Raw genomic sequence first — 20,065 nt, 5'->3', positions numbered from 1 at the left:
TCCTAGAGATCTTCTGTACAGCATTGTTGCTGTTCAGTCTTTCAGTCATGTCCAACTCTTCGTGACTCCATGGACTGCAACTTTCCAGGCTTCCCTGTCCTTCACTATTTCCCAGAGTTTGCTCAAACTCATATCCACTGAGTTCATGATGTCATCCAACCATCTCATCCTCTGTCACCCTTTCACCTGCCCTTAATCTTTCCCAGCATCAGGGTCTTCTCCATTGAATCAGCTCTTCGCATCAGGTGTCCAAAGCACTGGAGTTTCAGCTTCACCATCAGTCCTTCCAAAGAATATTCAGGACTGATTTCCTTGAGGACTGACTGGTTTGATCTCCTTGCGGTCCAAGGGACTCAAGAGTCTTCTCCAACTCCACAGCTTGGAAGCATCAATTCTCTGGCATTCAGCTTTCTTTATGGTCCAACTCTCACATTTGTATATGACTACTGGAAAAACCATAGCTTTGACTATACGGACTTTTGTTGGTAAAGTGTCTCAACTTTTTAATACGTTGTCTAGGTTTGTCATAGCTATTCCCCCAAGGAGCAAACGCTTTTTAATTTCATGGCTGCAGTCACAGTCTGCAGTGATTTTGGAGCCTAAGAAAATAAAGTCTGTCACTGTTTCCATTGTTTCCCCATCTATTTGCCACGAAGTGATGGGACCAGATCCCATGATCTTAGTTTTTTGAATGCTGAGTTTTAAGCCAGCTTTTTCACTCTCCTCTTTCACCTTCATCCAGAGGCTCTTTAGTTCCACTGCACTTTCTGCCATTAGGGTGGTGTCATCTGTACAGCATAGTGCTTTTTAGTTTAATGACACTGTGTTGTGCTGTTAAAAATTTGCTAAGGATATAGATCTTATATTGTATTCTTATCCCCAAATAATAATGGTGGAAGAAAAAGCCTACAACCTGCTTAACACAGAGTGCAGGTCACAACCCTACTCTTATCCGCAGGGAGAATGAAGTGGTTTCCATAGTAGCAGGAAGCATATTGCCTCTCAATAGAAAATCATATCTGGAGAAATTCCCCAGAGCCAGGGGATGGTGGGTGTCAGACAGTCAAAAAAATAATAAGCACATTTTCCCCAAATTTATATCTATTCATGTACACACTTTACTTCCCCAGTGGTTCAGCAGGTAAAGAATCCACTTGCAAAGCAGGAGACACGGGTTTGATTCCTGGACTTATCTGTATACCTGAACAGGCCATGGCTCCTGCTGGCTGCACCCACCCCGCTCAAAGGACTCCATAACCTCCATCACCACAGCAAAATCCCATGCTCCTTTAACTTTGCTCCACTTGTTCCTAACTCTAGTCTTGGGTTGCAGGATCCCATTGGAAGAGCCGAAGGTTCATGCCCTCACATTGGCTGCAAGGAACACCAAGAAGGGAAATCTGCCTCCTTCATTCATCATCAGGCTGAATGAAATGATATATTTAAAGCTTTTGAAATAATGCCTGGCTTGGGGCTAATGTTACTCTCACTCTATTTTCATGTCTTCCCAGAAGAGAGTTGTCTATAGGACTGCCTACTGTAAACAAACTCTATTAGAATTAGAATGCAATTGAAGAATCAAATTTTAAAAATTAAGTTAAATAAATAAATAACACATTTATTGAGAGAATTGGGTCATGTGCTCTCATTTTCTTTTTTAGTGTCAATGAAACAGACTCCAAAGTGCTCTCATGGTTAATTAATAGCAGAACTGGAATGAAGATGCCACACTAAATATTGAGCTACCTAGGTACACCATCCAAGCCTTGTACATTCATCGTGACTGTCACAAAGTAAGCTCAAAATATTTTTTGCTGAATGGAAGAATCCTCACACTTTCTAATATATTAAGCTTCTGTGGGATTGGAATGAAAATTGACCTTTTCAAGTCCTATAGCCACAGCTGAGTTTTCCAAATTTGCTGACATATTGAGTGCAGCACTTTCACAGCATTATTTAGGATTTGAAGTAGCTCAGCTGGAATTCCATCACCTCCACTAGCTTCACTCCTAGTAATGCTTCCTAAGGCCCACTTGACTTCACATTCTAGAATGTCTGGCTCTAGGTGAATAACCACACAACCACAGTTAACTGGGTCATTAAGACTTTTTGTAAAGTTCTGTACATTCTTGTCACCTCTTTTTAATCTCTTCTGCTTCTGTTAAGTCCTTACTCTTTCTGTCCTTTATCGTATCCATCTTTGCATGAAATGTTCCCTTGATATCTCCAATTTATTGAAGAGATCTCTAGTCTTTCCTATTCTATTGTTTTCCTCTTTGCATTAATCATTTAAGAAGGTCTTCTTATCTCTCCTTGCTGTTCTCTGAAACTCTGCATTCAGTTGGGTTTAATCTTTCCCTTTCCCCCTTACCTTTCACTTCTTTTCTCAGTTATATGTAAAGACTCCTCAGACAACCACTTTGCCTTCTTGCATTTCTTCTTCTTGGGGACGATTTTGGTCACTGCCTTCTACACAGTGTTATGAACCTCTGTCCAAGTGTTCTTCAGGCACTCTATCTACCAGATCAAATCCCTTGAATCTATTTATCACTTCCACTGTATAATCATAAGGAATTTGACTTAGGCCATACCTGAATGGCCTAGTGGTTTTCCCTACTTTCTTCAATTTAAGCCTGATTTTTGCAGTAAGGAACTTGTGATCTGAGCCAGCCAAATCAGGTCTTGTTTTTGCTAACCGTATAGAACTTCTCCATCTTCTGCTGCAAAGAATATAATTAGTCTGATTTCAGAATTGGCCATCTGGTGATATCCATGTGCAGAGTTGTCTCTTGTGTTGTTGGAAGAGGGTGTTTGCTATAACCAGTGTGTTCTCTGGAAAAACCTGGTTAACCTTTGCCCCGTTTCATTTTGTACTCCAAGGCCAAACATGCCTATTACTCCAGGAATCTCTTGGCTTCCTACTTTTGCATTCCAGTCCACCACAATGAAAAGGACATCTTTTTTTTGGTGCTAGTTCTAAAAGTTATTATAGATCTTCATAGAACTGGTAAACTTTGGCTTCTTTGGCAAGAGTGATTGGGGTGTAGACTAAGATTACTATGATGTTGAATGATTTGCCTTGAAACGAACCAAGATCATTCTGTTGTTTTTGAGATTGCACCCAAGTACTGCATTTCAGATTCTTTTGTTGACTATGAGGGCTACTCCATTTCTTTAAGAAATTCTTGCCCACAGTGGCAGGTATACTGGTCATCTGAATTAAATCTGCCCATTCCTGTCCATTTTAGTTTACTGATTCCTTATGGCATCTGGTCCCATCACTTCATGGGAAATAGATGGAAAAACAGTGGAAACAGTGTCAGACTTTATTTTTGGGGGCTCCAAAATCACTGCAGATGCTGATTGCAGCCATGAAATTAAAAGACGCTTACTCCTTGGAAGGAAAGTTATGACCAACCTTGATAGCATATTAAAAAGCAGAGATATTACTTTGCCAACAAAGGTCCGTCTAGTCAAGGCTATGGTTTTTCCAATGGTCATGTATGGATGTGAGAGTTGGACTGTGAAGAAAGCTGATCGCCAAAGAATTGATGCTTTTGAACTGTGGTGTTGGAGAAGACTCTTGAGAGTCCCTTGGACTGCAAGGAGATCCAACCAGTCCATTCTAAAGGAGATCAGTCCTGGGTGTTCACTGGAAGGACTGATGCTAAAGCTGAAACTGCAATACTTTGGCCACCTCATGCGACGAGTTGACTCACTGGAAAAGACTCTGATGCTGGGAAAGGTTGGGGGCGGGAGGAGAAGGGGACGACCGAGAATGAGATGGCTGGATGGCATCACCGACTCTGTGGACATGGGTTTGAGTGAACTCCGGGAGTTGGTGATGGACAGGGAGGCCTGGCGTGCTGTGATTCATGGGGTCGCAAAGAGTCAGACACGACTGAGCGACTGAACTGAACTGAACTGAACTAAATGTCTATATTCGCTCTGGTCATCTTGTGCCTGACCACATCTAATTTGCTTTGATTCATGGACCTAACATTCCAGGTTCCTATGCAATATTGTTCTTTACAGCATCTAACTTTAATTTCTACACCAGACAGACTTTACTTTTACCACAGACACAGCCACAACTGAGAGTCATTTTTGCTTTGGCCCAGCTGCTTCACTCTTTCTGGAGCTATTGGTAGCTGCTCTCTGCTCTTCCCCAGTAGCATATTGGACTCCTTCCAACCTTAGGGGCTCATATTCTGGTGTCATATCTTTTTGCCTTTTCATACCATTCATGGTGTTTTCCCAGCAAGAATACTGAAGAGGTTTGTCATTCCCACTTCCAGTGGACCACATTTTGTCAGAACTCTTCACTATGACCCATCCATTTTGGGTGGCCCTGCAAGGCATCGTTCATGGCTTCATTGAGTTATGCAAGCCCCTTCACCATGACAATGCTATAATCCATGAAGGGTAATGGAAAAGCTGAAGGGAACTCAATCAGAGACCAAGGACCTGTCCAGCACTCCTATCCCGGCCTTTATCCCCACCACACATGGTCTCAGGGGTCATGTTCATTGAGTGCCTACCACTTGGTCATTATCATATTTGGTTTTATATAGAAACAAGTCACATTTTCCTCCCTATTAGAGAAGATATTTTTGTGATTTTGGTAGTGAAAATGCATTCAAAGAGCATTTCTAAAGTAAATCTTTTCAAATGTGAATATGTGGATGTTTTTTGTCTGTACAATCAATAATATGAAACTATGATGACTTAAGGAGTATAATTAAAGTAGGAAAAAAAACACACTCTCCTTTATCCCTAAAAGTATGTCAGAATAATTGGGCTTTTGAAAGCCTGGAATCACAAAGGCTGGTGATGAAAACTATGTGATTGGGATAGCTCCAATTAGTACTTTCTAAAATATTTTTCTTTCTAAAGTATTTTAAGCTACAGAGAAGCTCGTTAACTGTAATAGAGCTCATTGAAGATGGATTCTTTAGAGATAAACAGAGCTCTGCCAGCCCTCAGGTGCCTGTGTGGAAGAGATGCTCTCAGTTCAAGGCAGACTCTCTGTGCCCTGTGAGTGTGTGGTCAGTCGTGTCCAACTCTTTGTGACCCCATGAACTGTAGCCTGCCAGGCTCTTCTGTATATGGGATTTTTGAGCAAGAATATTGGGTTGCCATTCCTTCCTCCAGGGGATCTTTCTGACCCCGGAATCAAACCCATGTCTTACATGTCTCCTGCATTGGCAGGCAGATTCTTTTCCACTGAGCCACCTGGAAAGGCCCCTCTGTGCCCTGAAATCTGGCCAAAACTGCACAGTGCTATGAAGGCAACTTGTGAGGAGAGGGGCATGTGCAGGAATGCAACAGAGTATGGCTCTCAGGGACAACCACATTTTAGGGGCCAAATAGTCTGGGTTTGGCCTGATCCCCAGTCCTGAGCAAGCTTGGAAATATAATTTCAGAGTTTCTCAAGCTATACATGAAGCCTTTAGATTCTGTACCAGCCCTGTAAATCTTTGTTTTCTTCGATTCACAATTTACCATGTAACCTCTTATAATAGTCATTAGTTTTCAGCAGCTTTGGACTTGTCACTTACCTTGACATCAGAGATTTACAGAGCTGCTTAAATTAATGAAAAATTCCATATAGCATGATATCATTTATCTTATGAGACTGTCTTTCTATTCTAATGTTTGTTGTTCATTGATTACTAGTTTATCCACCTGTGGTTAACCTACCTCCAAAGTTGGAAAATATTATTCAGCAGAAAGTAATGTTGCTAATATAGTGTGTCAAAAATTACACTAAAATTTTCAAATATAATCCCCTAATACAATTTTTGCTTCCTTTATTATGTTACCAATGATAAAATGACTGCCTCAGAGTTGAAGTTGTCTTGAACAGTTTAGCACTCTCAAGAAAAAACTTTTATATAGACTTTTTTCTTATTTGAGCACATTACTTTTTTTTAGTGATTTGTTTTCCAATAATTATAGACAGCCAGGGATGTGCAAAAGTAGGACAGAGACTTCAAGTAATCTTGGTCCAGTTTTCCTAATTGCTTACATTTTGTGTAAAAATAGGACTCTACCAAAGCTGGGAAATGGACATTGCTACAATGTAGATGTATCATTTTATCGCATGTGTTGGCACCACCACAATCAAGATACACACCTGTTCCATCACCACAAAGGTCTCCTTCCTGTTGCTCCTATATAGGTACATTTACCATCCTCCCACCCTGGCCCCCATGCACCATCCCTAAACTTTTGGCAACCACTTATCAATCTCCTTTTTTGTCTTCTTGAGAATGCTATATAATGTATTCATATAATATATGGTGTTCAAATACCAACCTTTAAGGTTGGCTCATTGTTTTATGAGAGCCATCCAGGTACTCTCATATATTAGTAGTTAGTCTTTTTTATCGTTAAGCAGTGTTTCATGGTATTCATGTACCACAATTTGTTTAACCATTCACTTATTCTAGAACATTTTTGTTGTTTCTAGCTTGGAGCTATTACAAATGAAGTTGCTAGAAACAATCATGTACAAATATTTTCATGGACATAAGATTTAATTTCTCTGGGATGAATGTAATGACATCTTTGAACATTTTTGGAAAACTAATGTATGTTGTTATGTTGTTCTGTTGCTCCTTATGTCACTGAAAGAAATGGATGAACCTGAATTCCCAGCTCAAGTGCCTCATAAATGACTTGTGTGCCCTAAAGGACACTACTATTTCCTGTAGTTCAGGGCTGAAAATCAAGCACAGAACCTCAATTGCATCTAGTTGAATTGCAGTGCAAGTTGAACTTGCTGCCTGAAAGGGCATCTCATATTGAATTAACATGAGGGCTTTGATTGGGAAAGAACTGGACCCTCTAAGTTAGGACAGGGATCTGTGGTAAGATCCTGATGAAGCTGGGGACACTGAACCCCTAAATTGTGATAAATATTTCTTACCAGTGGCCCCAGCCCCAATGTAGATGGCCACTTCAACCCCAGTCAAAGTAGCCTCCCCTGACACAGGTGTCATGTAAGACAATGCTTATTCTCCTCAGTACCCATCCCAACCACATCTCTTTACTTGTGAACTTTTACTAGACTTAGTTCCAGCAGATTCTGAAAGGTGGAATACATATTCTGACTCATGAGGAAGTGTGCTAAATTCCAAAATAATGACTTTCTAAGTTACACAGAAAAAATATTGGAAAATGTATGGAAATGGGTACTAAAGGCGTGGGATGATGGAAGAAAGAATGCCTTATAAGATTGGGTGAGGCTGAATTTATGGGTTCACTAAATAAGACTGCATTTAATTTGCAGCTGAGAAAGCACTCTAGAAAATTTGACTGGAGCCACCACTGATACCGTACCCTGCGGGGATTCAAGACGTAGAAAAACAGGATATTGACCTCAGATATGCATGTGTGCTAAGTAGTTTCAGCTGTGTCTGACTCTGTGACCCTATGGACTGTAGCCTGCCAGCCTCCTTTGTCCAGGGGATCCTCCAGGCAAGAATACTAGAGTGGGTTGCCATGCCCTCCTTCAGGGGATCTTTCTGACCTAGGGATGGAACCTGCATCTCTTATGTCTCCTGCATTGGCATATGGGTTCTTTACCACTACTGGGAAGCCCTGGCCCTAGATAGTTAAGATGTATATCAAAGGAGTAATTTTACTAAGCCCAGACTTTTGCAGCTTCTCTTACATAGAAAAGTGCTAAATTCATTAACTTGAGATATCTGTTTTATTTCTTGTTTTCTTTTTATTGGCATTTGATATTTTACTACCTGGGTTTTTTGTTTTCTTTTTTTTTCCCCCAAAACCCACTATATATCCTATTTCTCTTTGAAACAGTCCTCAGAGAAGTTGTAGCCCAGGAAGTCCTCAGTGATATTCCAAATAAGACAAAACTCTGCACTTTTAGGTTTTGCTTTTTTTTTTTTTTTTTCAGTTGACACCTTGAAGACTTTGTTGTTGCTTCACTCAGTAATTGCATTGGGAAACCTAAAAGCAATGAAGGTAATTGAGTCCTGGGGTGATAGGAGCCAAGTGGCAATATTCAATTATCAAAAGCAAAGTGGGATTGGTTACCTTAATGAACAGTAGAGTCAAAGCAGCAATCAGAAAGTTGATCACAGTGTTCCTGAAAGTAAAATAGACGGGAAGCCTACTAAATTTATGTTTATGTGTATAAGCAGAAGAGTTCCAGGTCAAGGGAGTAACAGTCTAGCCTAAATCATAAAAACAGATCATTACATCCCTTCAATCCATTCCCAGAAACAAGCCAGTTTATGCACCCAGAATCCCTGGAATGAAGGTGAGGCTGGGTCTGCTTAAGGAAGGACCCCAGTGCACTACTAAAAGTTTGTACTATCAATCTTTATCTCAGCCTTCCCCAAGATGACTTTTGACCTTTTACCAGGGTAACTATGCATTGGGGAAAAGGAAATATTAGACCATTTGGGAGCTACTGACTGGTTTTGAACTAATACTAATTCTAGGAGACTTAAAATGTTGCAGTGGCCCTAAAGTCAGCATAGAGCCTTATGGAAGTCAATTGATCAATGGAGTTATAGCTCTGTTCTGCCTCGCAGTGAGCCCAGTGGGTCTCCGAACCAGTCTCTGCAGTTCTGGAATGTATACTTGGAATAGGCATATTTAGAAGCATCAGATTCTTCATATTTGTTCCTTGACCTGTGGAGGGAGGGTTATTATGGAGGGGAAGGCCAAGTGTAAGCTATGAGAACTACCTAGAAAAATAGTAAATAAAATTTAACAACACATTCATAGAAGGGTTGCAGAGTTTACTTCCACCACCGAGGACTTGAAGGATGCAGTTGTGGCAATTCCCACCACAACCTGTTTGGCCTGTGCAGAAGACAGATGGATCTTGGAGAATGACAGTAAATTATCATAATCTTAACCAGCTGGTGACTGCAGTTGTAGCTGCTGTTCCAGATGTGATTTCATTGCTTGAGCAAGTGAACACTCACCCTGGTAAAAGATATGTCTGGAAAATGCCTTTTTATCTATCCTTGTCCATAGGCCCACTAGAAGCAGTGTGCTTTCAGCTGACAAGGTCAGTTACACACTTTCACTGCCCTACCTCATGGGTGTATCAACTTTCCAGCCTGATGGCATAATTTACTTTGGTCTAAGATTGACTGACTCTCCCTTTCAGAAGATATCACACAGGTCTGCTACACTGCTGCCTCTATGCTGGTTGGCTCTAGTGAACAAGAAATAGCAACTACTCTAGATCTGTTGGTAAGGCATTTATGTATCAAAGGATGGAAAATAGATCATACAAAAGGCAGTAGCCTTCTATATCAGTGAGATTTCCAGGGGCCCAGTGGTGTGAGCCATGTCAAGATCTCCCTTATAAGGTAAAGGATAAGTTGTGACATCTGGCCCCAACCAAGAAATAGGCACAGCACCTAGTGACTTCTTTGGGTTTTGGAAGCAGCATATTCCTCATTTGGATGTGTAACTCCAGGCTTTTTTATGAAGTGACTCCAAAAACTGCTAGTTTAGAATGGAACTCAGAACAATAGAGGGCTGTGTAATAGGTCCAGGTTGCCATAAGATTCAGAAGATCCAATGGTGCTTGATGTGTCTGAGGCAGCCGTGGACGTCCTTTGGGAGGAGTCGGGGACGACAGAGAATGAGATGGCTGGATGGCATCACCGACTCGATGGACATGAGTTTGAGTGAACTCCGGGAGTTGGTGATGGACAGGGAGGCCTGGCGTGCTGTGATTCATGGGGTCGCAAAGAGTCGGACACAACTGAGCGACTGAACTGAACTGAACTGAACTGAACTGAACTGAAAGGCCCTTAAAAGTGATTTAATGCACAGGACGTACATGGAACAACAGACTGGTTCCAAATAGGAAAAGGAGTACGTCAAGGCTGTATATTGTCACCCTGCTTATTTAACTTATATGCAGAGTACATCATGAGGAACGCTGGGCTGGAAGAAGCACAAGCTGGAATCAAGATTGCCAGGAGAAATATCAACAACCTCAGATATGCAGATGACACTACCCTTATGGCAGAAAGTGAAGAGGAACGCAAAAGCCTCTTGATGAAAGTGAAAGAGGAGAGTGAAAAGGTTGGCTTGAAGCTCAACATTCAGAAAACTAAGATCATGGCATCTGGTCCCATCACTTCATGGGAAATAGATGGGGAAACAGTGGAAACAGTGTCAGACTTTATTTTTTTGGGCTCCAAAATCACTGCAGATGCTGATTGCAGCCATGAAATTAAAAGATGCTTACTCTTGGAAGGAAAGTTATGACCAACCTTGATAATATATTAAAAAGCAGAGACATTACTTTGCCAACCAAGGTCCATCTAGTCAAGGCTTTGGTTTTTCCCGTGGTCACGTATGGACGTGAGAGTTGGACTGTGAAGAAAGCTGATCACCGAAGAATAGATGCTTTTGAACTGTGGTGTTGGAGAAGACTCTTGAGAGTCCCTTGTACTGCAAGAAGATCCAACCAGTCCATTCTAAAGGAGATCAGTCCTGGGTGTTCATTGGAAGGACTGATGCTAAAGCTGAAACTGCAATACTTTGGCCACCTCATGCGACGAGTTGACTCACTGGAAAAGACTCTGATGCTGGGAAAGGTTGGGGGTGGGAGGAGAAGGGGACGACAGAGAATGAGATGGCTGGATGGCATCACCGACTCGATGGACATGAGTTTGAGTGAACTCCGGGAATTGGTGATGGACAGGGAGGCCTGGCGTGCTGTGATTCATGGGGTCGCGGAGAGTCGGACACGACTGAGCGACTGAACTGACTGACTAAGAATTGTGGAGCAAGGGCCTTCTATCATCTAGGTAACCAGTCTGCTTTAGAGAAACAAAACATCTGCAACCTTTATAGAAACTGAATGCTTAACCTTGGGCCATCAAGTTACCATATGACCTGCCCATCATGAACTAAGTGGCATCTTAACCAGCAAGCTGCAATACAGGATGGGCATGGCAACACTCCAGGATCAAATGGAAGTGGTATATATGTGATCAGGCCAGAGCTGGTCCAGAAGGCACAGTTACATGAGGAAGTAGCTCAAAAGCCCACCATCCTCACTTCTGCTACACTACCTTTTCTCTCCCATCCTGTACCTGTGACCATGGGGGTCTTCCCCACTATGGTAGAGAACTGACAGGGGAAGACTCAGGCAAGCCTGGCTTATGAATGGGTCTGCACAATATGCAGGCACTACCTGAAAGTGGACAGCTGCTGCCCTCACCCTATCTTTGGGACATCTCTGAAGGACAGTGGGGAAGGGAAATCCTCCCTGGGGACAGAACTTGAGGCAGTGAGCTTGGCTGAGGGAGAAATACTTGGGAGGAGAAATGTTCAGACATGCTGAATAATCAAGGACTTGAAAAAGTCATGATTGGTAAATTGGTCACAAAGAAAATTGGGGAAGAGGTATGTGGACAGACTTCTTTGAATAGTTGAAAGACACGAAGATATTTGTGTCTTATGTGAATGTTCCTCAAAGGGTGATCTCAGCAGAGGAGGATTTTAATTATCAAATAGATAGAATGATACAATATTTATTCCCTCTGCCTAGAATGTGCTTCCTCAGCCTGGCTTGACTGGCTCCAAAATGGTATTCAACTCTGAACAGGAGCATCACTTTTGTTTATACAAATAAGATTCCCCAATTTTCTCCTAAACTTGCTTCTTACCTTCAAATCATTTGTGATTAAAAAAACTTGCTGATGTGTTATTTAAAGATTTGCTTTCTGAGGCTAACTTACCTAGGAGTTGGTGACTACATGGGGACAGAAACTCTAATTTTTTCCTCACCACTGATCCCTCATGTTTTGATTAAGAAAATACTTGGGAACATCTGTTTAAATATTGATCTTTGAGCTGATCGCTGATTAGAAGTTTGCCTCTATCAACTATTGCACCTCTATCAACTATTGTTCTCTACTGTTTGATTTGTAACATCAGCATATTTATGGTTTACAGTAACATTTTTATAAGTTTATTATTAATTTTGCATAAATTCATTCTCCAAGATCTGTGTTCAATAATAATTTGTGTTATTTGTGTTCCATTTTCTTCTCTGGAGAAGGAAATGGCAACCCACTCCAGTATTCTTGCCTGGAGAATCCCATAGACTGTAGCCTGTAAGGCTCTTCTGTCCATGGGGTCACAAGAGTTGGACATGACTTAGTGACTAAACCACCACCACCACCACCAATAATAATTAGCTGAAAGTCTAATTTTATGTTAGGTTCTGTTGGTTTTCCACTCATCTACTACTGATTTTTCAGTATCATGTGTTGAAATAATTTTGATAAGTGCAGAACTACTTTTTCCCAAAGTTATTTTGATATTAAACACTAATAGTACATGTTCCCCTTTTTTCTGAAACTGATAAAAAAGACTTAGTGCTGAAAGCCTTAGTAAAGAAATTCTCAAATCAATTAAAACAATTGCAATTGAAGCTTTAAAATATAAGAAGAAATCTTCTGATTTAACTCTGGCATTGTTCTTAACAAAATATTTCTATAATTATTGAATTTATTTAATTTTAGGTGTTAATGCATACTAGAAATCAACTTTTTTATACATTTCTGAAAAGACAACTTGGCCTAAATGTCTATTATTATTGTTATAATTTAAGTGCAATTAGGTTAGGAGGGTGGGGATTCAAAATTACACATTTAACACAATTTAATTCATGAGAAAATATTTTGTAGATACTTAATAAGTCACCTGTATTAATTCTTTTTTAGCTCTGATAGCCATGTAAGTTTTTGCTGATTTTTCTGAAGAGAGTAAATCCTTAAAATGAAAAAAAAATTTTTTTTTCAAAACGTTGAACTACCCAACTTCAGAATTATTTTGACATAGAAGATTGCTTGATTTTAGGCAACAATTATACATTTTATTTTATTTAACTGTTATGAAGTGAAATTTCAATTCCTCATCAAATTTACTACACTCCAAGGCTGCATTCATTTGCAATGCAGACCTGTCATTTTGCAGGAAGCACACCTTGCCAATACTGATAGGGTCATTTTTGGTGATATCACGATGCAAATTTGAATACGACCTTGATCCTGAGAAGAAAGGGAGAGTCCAGGAAAAAATTGAACTGAGTGAATCCTTACTTCTCCCTAAAGGAAGAAATATATATATATATATATGTTGATTCCAATCATTTGTAAAAACAAATAAAGCAAGCACTTCTCATTTAATAAAATGAAACTAGATGGGCCTCACATGCACATGGGAAAGGGTGTGATTTTGTGGTAATTCAGAACTTTAATCTAAAGACAGGTTTCTCTTTTCAAAGCAATTTCTTCAGTAGTATACACATTATGCCAAATATTCTGCCAGATCTCAGAACTCACTTTCTATATATAGATAACAATTAAACTGTAAAATCTTGCATTGGTATACATTATTATTTAATATGATGTGAAAAAGGGCTTCCCTGATGGCTCAGATGTAAAGAAGCTACCTGCAATGCAGGAGATGCAGGTTCAATCTCTGGGTCAGGAAGATCCCCTGGAGAAGGAAATGGCAACCCACTTCAGTATTCTTTCCCAAAATATCCCGTGGAAAGAGGAGCCTTTGGGCTACAGTCCAAAGGGTTGCAAAAAGTCAGACACCACTGAGTGACTGAGCACACACACGATGTGAAAATGCTCCAAGTTTATTTACAGTTTTGAGGGTTTGATCTGTCCCCTTTAAAAGTCTATAAGGATTTTTTTTTCATTCATTTTCAATATCTGATGAAAGAGTTTATTTTTTTTTTATTTATTTTATTGGAGGCAAATTACCTTACATTAATATATTGGTTGGTTTTGCCATACATTGACATGAATCCGCCCCGGGTGTACATGTGTTCTCTTTCTTGAACCCCTCTCCCACCTCCCTCTTCCCCATATCCTCCCTCCATGTCATCCCCGTGCACCAGCCCCAAGCATCCTGTATCATGCGTCGAACCTGGACTGGTCACTTATGATAATATACATGCTACAATGCCGTTCTCCCCAATCATCCCACCTTCACCCTCTCCCACAGAGTCCCAAAGACTGTTCTACATGTCTATAAGGATTTAAGAGGAACTCTATATTATTCTTTTCCACATATTTTTCTGAGTGTCTTTTGGCCAGGCAAGTATAGTGTTGCCAGAGGCCCACAACTTTATTCTCCTAATATAGGTCTAGTGTTACCAATTTATGTTGCATGTCTGGCCCCTGAAATAATCTGAGTTTGAAATGAGATTTGCTTCAGTCCTCTTATTTGACAAAAGAGAAAATTAAAACCGGACTGTTTAAGGGATTTGCCTAAGTCCTGATAGTAGGACTATTTTATGACTTTCATTGGTTTACTCATTTCCTATGACTGCTATCACTAATTCCCACGAACTTAGCACCTTAAAACAACAGAAAACAATTATCTTAGAGTTTTGGAGTTCAGATGTCTGAAGTGAATCTTCTGAACTAAATTCAAGCTGTCAGCAGGAGGTATGGGGAAATCTATTCTCTTGCTTTTTCCAACTTTTAGTGAAAGCCCACATTCCTTGGCTCATGGCCACATCCTCAACCTATGAAACACATTACTCCCACCTCTACTCCTGTCATCATATTTCCTACCTCTTTCTCTTACATCTGCTCTGTCTTGTAAGTACCCTGGTGATCACTCTGAGGCCACTCGGGCAGTCCAGGATTCTCTTACCATCTCAGGATCCTTAATGTGCAAAGTCCCTTTTGCTGTTGGATGTGACACACTCACAGGTTCTAGGGATTAGGCTATGGGCATCTTTAGGGCCATTGTTCTCTCTAACATAGTGAGAATTTTTGTCTGATGGACTACTTCCTCCATTACAAAATATTAACAGATATATGACTGTCTTAGTCTAAAGACAAATGTAATTCAGGCTCAACTTTTTATGAAACACATTATTATTATATTCATGCTTTCTCCTAATTTTAAAAGAAATGAAAATTAAACAAATTCAATGGCCTGTCATACCTCATAGATAAGTAGGCCCTCGATGAAAAAGGTTAAAATGCAACACAGATTTGTGAATTTTCATTTTCTTCATCTTTACACTAAAATTTCAGGCTTAATTTGGAGTTTCAGATGAAACTGTTGTTAATTGCCCACTGCTTTGGAATGTGCTACCACTTATGATTACCTTTAACTTAATTCAAGTGTTCACTGAGCAATACAACATTTTGGCCAATGCCTGTTGTCACTAGACTGTTTTTAGACAAAATCCAGCAGCCACACAGGAAAGACAGACATCACATCTACATAACTCTTTTCGCAGCAGAAAATGCTTTTCCCAAGAGGTGCATTACTTAATTTCTTGCATCCCATATTCTTTTGTGCATTCTAGCTTAGTCAAAGATCCAGGAAGAAATTTATTTTTCTCTGAAGTACAAACCTACCTATGTTCCTTCTCCAAATTGTCGGTGCAGTCTTTAGCACATGGCATGAAAAAAGAGTCTGGTGATTTATTCTGTGACTTTTCAACTATTAAGAATGGCACATTGGTGTCAGTGTCTTTCCCCAGTGAAGGGGCAATAAGACAGTGCAATTTCTCAGGCTGCCTTGGGTCTGCTGAGCTCCCTGATTTAGTTTCTGTTTTTGTTTTTGTTTTGTTTAATTATACAATGTTTAAAGTTTTATTTCCTTTTATAATTATTACAAAATATTATCTATGTTCCCCATGTTGCAGAATATATCCTTGAATTCCTCTTCCACCCAATAGTTTGTACTTTCCACTCCTTCACACTTCTTGCCCCTATCTCCCATAACCACTGGTTTGTTCTCTATATCTGTGAGTCTGCTTCTTTATTGTTCTATTCACTAGGGTTTACTGTATTTTTAGATTCCACATAAAGTGATAACATAAAATATTTATCTTTTTCTGACATATTTCATTTAACATAATGCCCTCAAGTCCATCGATGTCACTGCAAATGGCAAAAATTTCTTCCTTTCTTATGACTGAGTAGTATTTCATTGTGTGTGTGTGTGTGTGTGTGTGTGTGTGTGTATAAATCACTTCTTTATTCATTCATGTGTTGATGGACACTTAGGATGTTCTCATGTCTGGCTATTATAAATAATGCAACTATGGATACTGGGGTGCATGTACCTTTTCAAATTACTCTTCTTGTTTTTATCAGATATACAGCCAGAAGTAGAGTTTATTGAGATGGTAAGAGAATCAAATCAAAACCGCAGCAAGATATCACAGCCAGAAGTAGAATTGCTGAGTCATATTGTAGTTCTGTTTTTAATTTTTTGAGATACCTCCATACTGTTTTCCACAGGGCTGCACCAATCGACATTCCCACCAACAGTGTACAAAGGGTCTGTTTTCTCCAAATCCACACCAATATGTGTTATTTGTAGACATTTTGATGATGGTCATTCTGACAGGTGTTATAGATTAAATGGCCAAAGTGTGTAAGTTTAGTTCTGGGCTTTGTATTCTGTTCTAGTGGTCTATGTGTCTGCTTTTGTGCCAGTACCATACTGTTTTGATTACTGCAGCTTTGTAGTGTAGCCTGAAGTCAGCTGAGCTCCTTGATTTAAGAACCAGCCTCCATGGGGACAAGCTATAATCCTGAAAGAATGAGAGACTTGTCTTCATTATTAGTACACTGTTGTTCAGTTGCTCAGTCATGTCTGACTCTTTATAACCCCATGGACTGCAGCATGCCAGGCTTCCCTGTCCTCCACTATCTCCCAGAGTTTGCTAAACTCATCTCCATTGAGTCAATGATGCCATCACACTGTGATGTACTTTTAAAAATGCTGTCTTGATCCAGGATAGAGAGCTCTAGCTAGAGGCCAATCAGTTCCCACTCTTGAATAGCTAATTAACTCCACATTCAATCATTTCCCTTACAGGGCTTTCACATGTTTGCCCACTAGTCCCCTGCCTTAACTGCTCCAGGGCCTGGTAGCTGACAATTAAGAACAACTCCTCTGCCTCAGAGCCCACTGGAATTATTTCAAGTAGCCAGTCCTAAGCCTGCTTACCATGAAATGCCCATTCTTTCCCAAGGAAACCACAATAAAATCTCTTGTCCATAATTTCCATTCACTTGCTCTGCCTCCTGCCCTCATTCTGGTGATTCTCATGTGGCTCTCCATGGTGTGGTATGTTCCGTCCTGTTGTAATCTGTGAATATAATAAACTATCTTTTCAATGACTGTCATCTGCTGATCTGCTGGCCTTCCCAAAATTAAATAGTAATAAAATCTATTAAAGCATACACCTCTCTACAACAAATACTCATTGAAATAATGAGACTCTTAATCCAAAGAACTCATCGAACCCAGAGTCACACATGTAAAAGAGTTCATGAATTTAACAATGAAATTTGTAAGTTAAAATACTGAAACTATAATATGAATAGTAAGCAATTTGGAATGTAAAGATGAATGTAGGTATGTTTAAGTAAACAGCTAATGAATGCTGTCTGCTTCACAATTGGTTTTATGGGAAGAAAGAAAAATGCTCATTCATTGAGTATTAATTGCACATAAAGCATTTTATAAGAACTGTCTTAATCCTTATCACATATGTCAAGAGTTCTCACTACAAATTTAGAAATTGAGGATCAAGAAATGAAAATAATTCTTTAGAGTCATATAACTAGCAAGATGTACAGCCAGATTTTCAATCAAGTCTGACTTATCCATGCCATTTCCAAAATGTAAATTTATACTTCTAGGTTTCCTCAGATATTTTTGAAAAACATTCAGAAGTTAGGAATCGAGGCCAATTCACAGTAACAAGTTGAATATGGAAAAAAATCTTTTAAAAGGATGCCAAAATTTAAAAGTCATTTTAAAAGAGAAGAAATTACAAAGTGTGTTGGGTTTGGTAGGGAAAAAAAGTAATCTCCATATCTTCAGAGACAAGTCAAGGGGTTTGTTTCCTTTGAAGTTTGTTTATTTTATCAGGGAAAGATGAAAGCCTCTAAAATGTAAGGCAAAGGGTAGACACCTGCTGTTAGAAGCTGCCTTGATTTCATTTTTTAGTCCCTGCCATTTTCATTTAATTCAGGTTTTGACCTTGCTATTTCCTCCCTGAGGGTACTGTAAACAGAATGTTCAGTTGCAATGATCTCAAATGATTATTTTCCCAATAAAAATTTGTTTATAACCTATTAATTCTTTGATCAAAGGTTTTGCAGTGTAGTTAAAATATTTTTAATTTTTTTAATTATTATTTTTATTTCATTCTAAGTGTTTCAATAATTTCCATTCCTTTCTTTTATGTTAATTGTAGAGAAATAATTGATTTATTAATTCTTCCTTTTGTAACATCATATAATATTTTCCTCAGTCTAGCTTTTCTCATAGTGCATTTTTTGTGTATGTGGACATTAGTTAATCAGTTGCAATTACCCAAGGTCTTACAGATTTAAAATCTGTCAACTTTTACCCAAAATGTTTTACCACATGCAGTTTTATCCTTTGTCAGTATTATTTTGGACCCGTTATTTCTACCAATTATAAAATCTGCATGTTTATATTGCCATTTTCAATATTGTCAAACTATGAGATTCAGCAATATTTTTACCTACAACCAATCAGTATTGTCAACTCTAATTTATCTTGACTCCTTTTACCAGACAAATCACTACAAATTAGTTTTAGATGTGCCTACCATCATGTTTTTATGATATATATTTTAAATTGTTTATAACTGATTACTTGACCCAATGAAAAATCACTCTACATATACTCTTCAGAGGAAAAATATATTCTTTTTCATCCTACAAATACCAAAATAGAGGTATTATTTCAATAAATAGTATTGTTGGGAAAGATGATAGTGCATAACCTGCCGTCTCTTGTATAATCTAATAAGTGTGACCTCAGGTTTGGAATATTTCCTTCCTTATAGCCTGCTGCTGCTGCTGCTGCTGCTGCTGCGTCACTTCAGTAGTGTCCGACTCTGTGTGACCCCATAGACGGAAGCCCACCAGGCTCCCCCGTCCCTGGGACTCTCCAGGCAAGAACACTGGAGTAGGTGGCCTTCCAATGTGTGAAAGTGGAAAGTGAAAAGTGAAAGTGAAGTCGCTCAGTCATGTCCGACCCTTAGTGACCCCACAGACTGCAGTGTACCAGGCTCCTCCATCCATGGGATTTCCTAGGCAAGAGTACTGGAGTGGCTTGCCATTGCCTTCTCCGTCCTTATAGCCTGTGCTGGGCTTATTACTTGGTTGCAAATATCTTCACCTGTTTTAAATTTAGCATGTTCTTTGTTCTGCTTAAATGTGTACATCACATGACACCTGGCCAGCCCTACTGCTTTATCTGTTCCCACCAGGGAAGAAGTGGTTCCCCTGCAACCCAGAGGGGCATGTTCACAGCATCACCTTACATGGGCTGCAGGTGAGACCCAATGGCCACAGGAGATCATTCACTACTGAGGCTAATCTTGATCTGTCTCTTCTTTATGTGAGTAAAGCATTGTTCCATCACATGCTTGTGTAAATTGTCTCTTTTCTGGCAACCCCAACATCTGTAAGCCCTGCAAGGGGCTGACAGCCTTGTACTATTGCTCCTAATGGTGGGATCCTCTAGCAGGGGTATCTTCCCCTGCTTACTTTACAATAATGACAAGATTCCAGCTTTATTTGACCTGCCACACAAGGCTGATTATTCAGTTAAATAAGCATAATATTAATTTTGCCCTGGATTTAGTAGGAGTGTCGTATATTTTTGAGAATCTAAGAAATATATATAAATTGAAAATCACTAAATCAAAACCAAAAAATTCTAAGCCATAAAAAAGAAAATTTCTTCATTCCTTTCTTCCCTCCTTCCTTTTCTCCTTCCTTCCTTTCTTCCTTTCCAATGAAAGTATTCTTTCGACTATAATTTTTTATTATGAAACGTTTGAACCTCATATTGGTATTTTTGTGTTCTCTATTCAAGCTCTGTAATTCAAAAGGTTAAGGTTGGGAATGTGGTTTTGACACATTTATCTAATCACACTAGGCTTTAGTTTCCTCACCTGTAAAATAAAATTGACAATACATTTATCACAGAACTGTGTGCA

The 20,065-nt window shown here is 39.4% G+C and overlaps 2 pseudogenes; both read left to right on the top strand.

The window, feature by feature from the left end:
- Nucleotides 1-7,215: 7,215 nt before the first annotated feature.
- Nucleotides 7,216-9,530, top strand: LOC148777365 (uncharacterized; annotated as a pseudogene).
- A 311-nt stretch (nt 9,531-9,841) lies between these two features.
- LOC148777364 (uncharacterized) lies at nt 9,842-11,591 on the top strand (annotated as a pseudogene).
- Nucleotides 11,592-20,065: the final 8,474 nt, after the last annotated feature.

This window comes from Moschus berezovskii, chromosome 7 (assembly GCF_049115385.1).
Source record: "Moschus berezovskii isolate FMDL1 chromosome 7, NW_MosBer_1.0, whole genome shotgun sequence".
In the NCBI taxonomy this organism is placed as follows: Eukaryota; Metazoa; Chordata; class Mammalia; order Artiodactyla; family Moschidae; genus Moschus; species Moschus berezovskii.
This window is presented reverse-complemented; position numbering and strand designations above follow the sequence as displayed.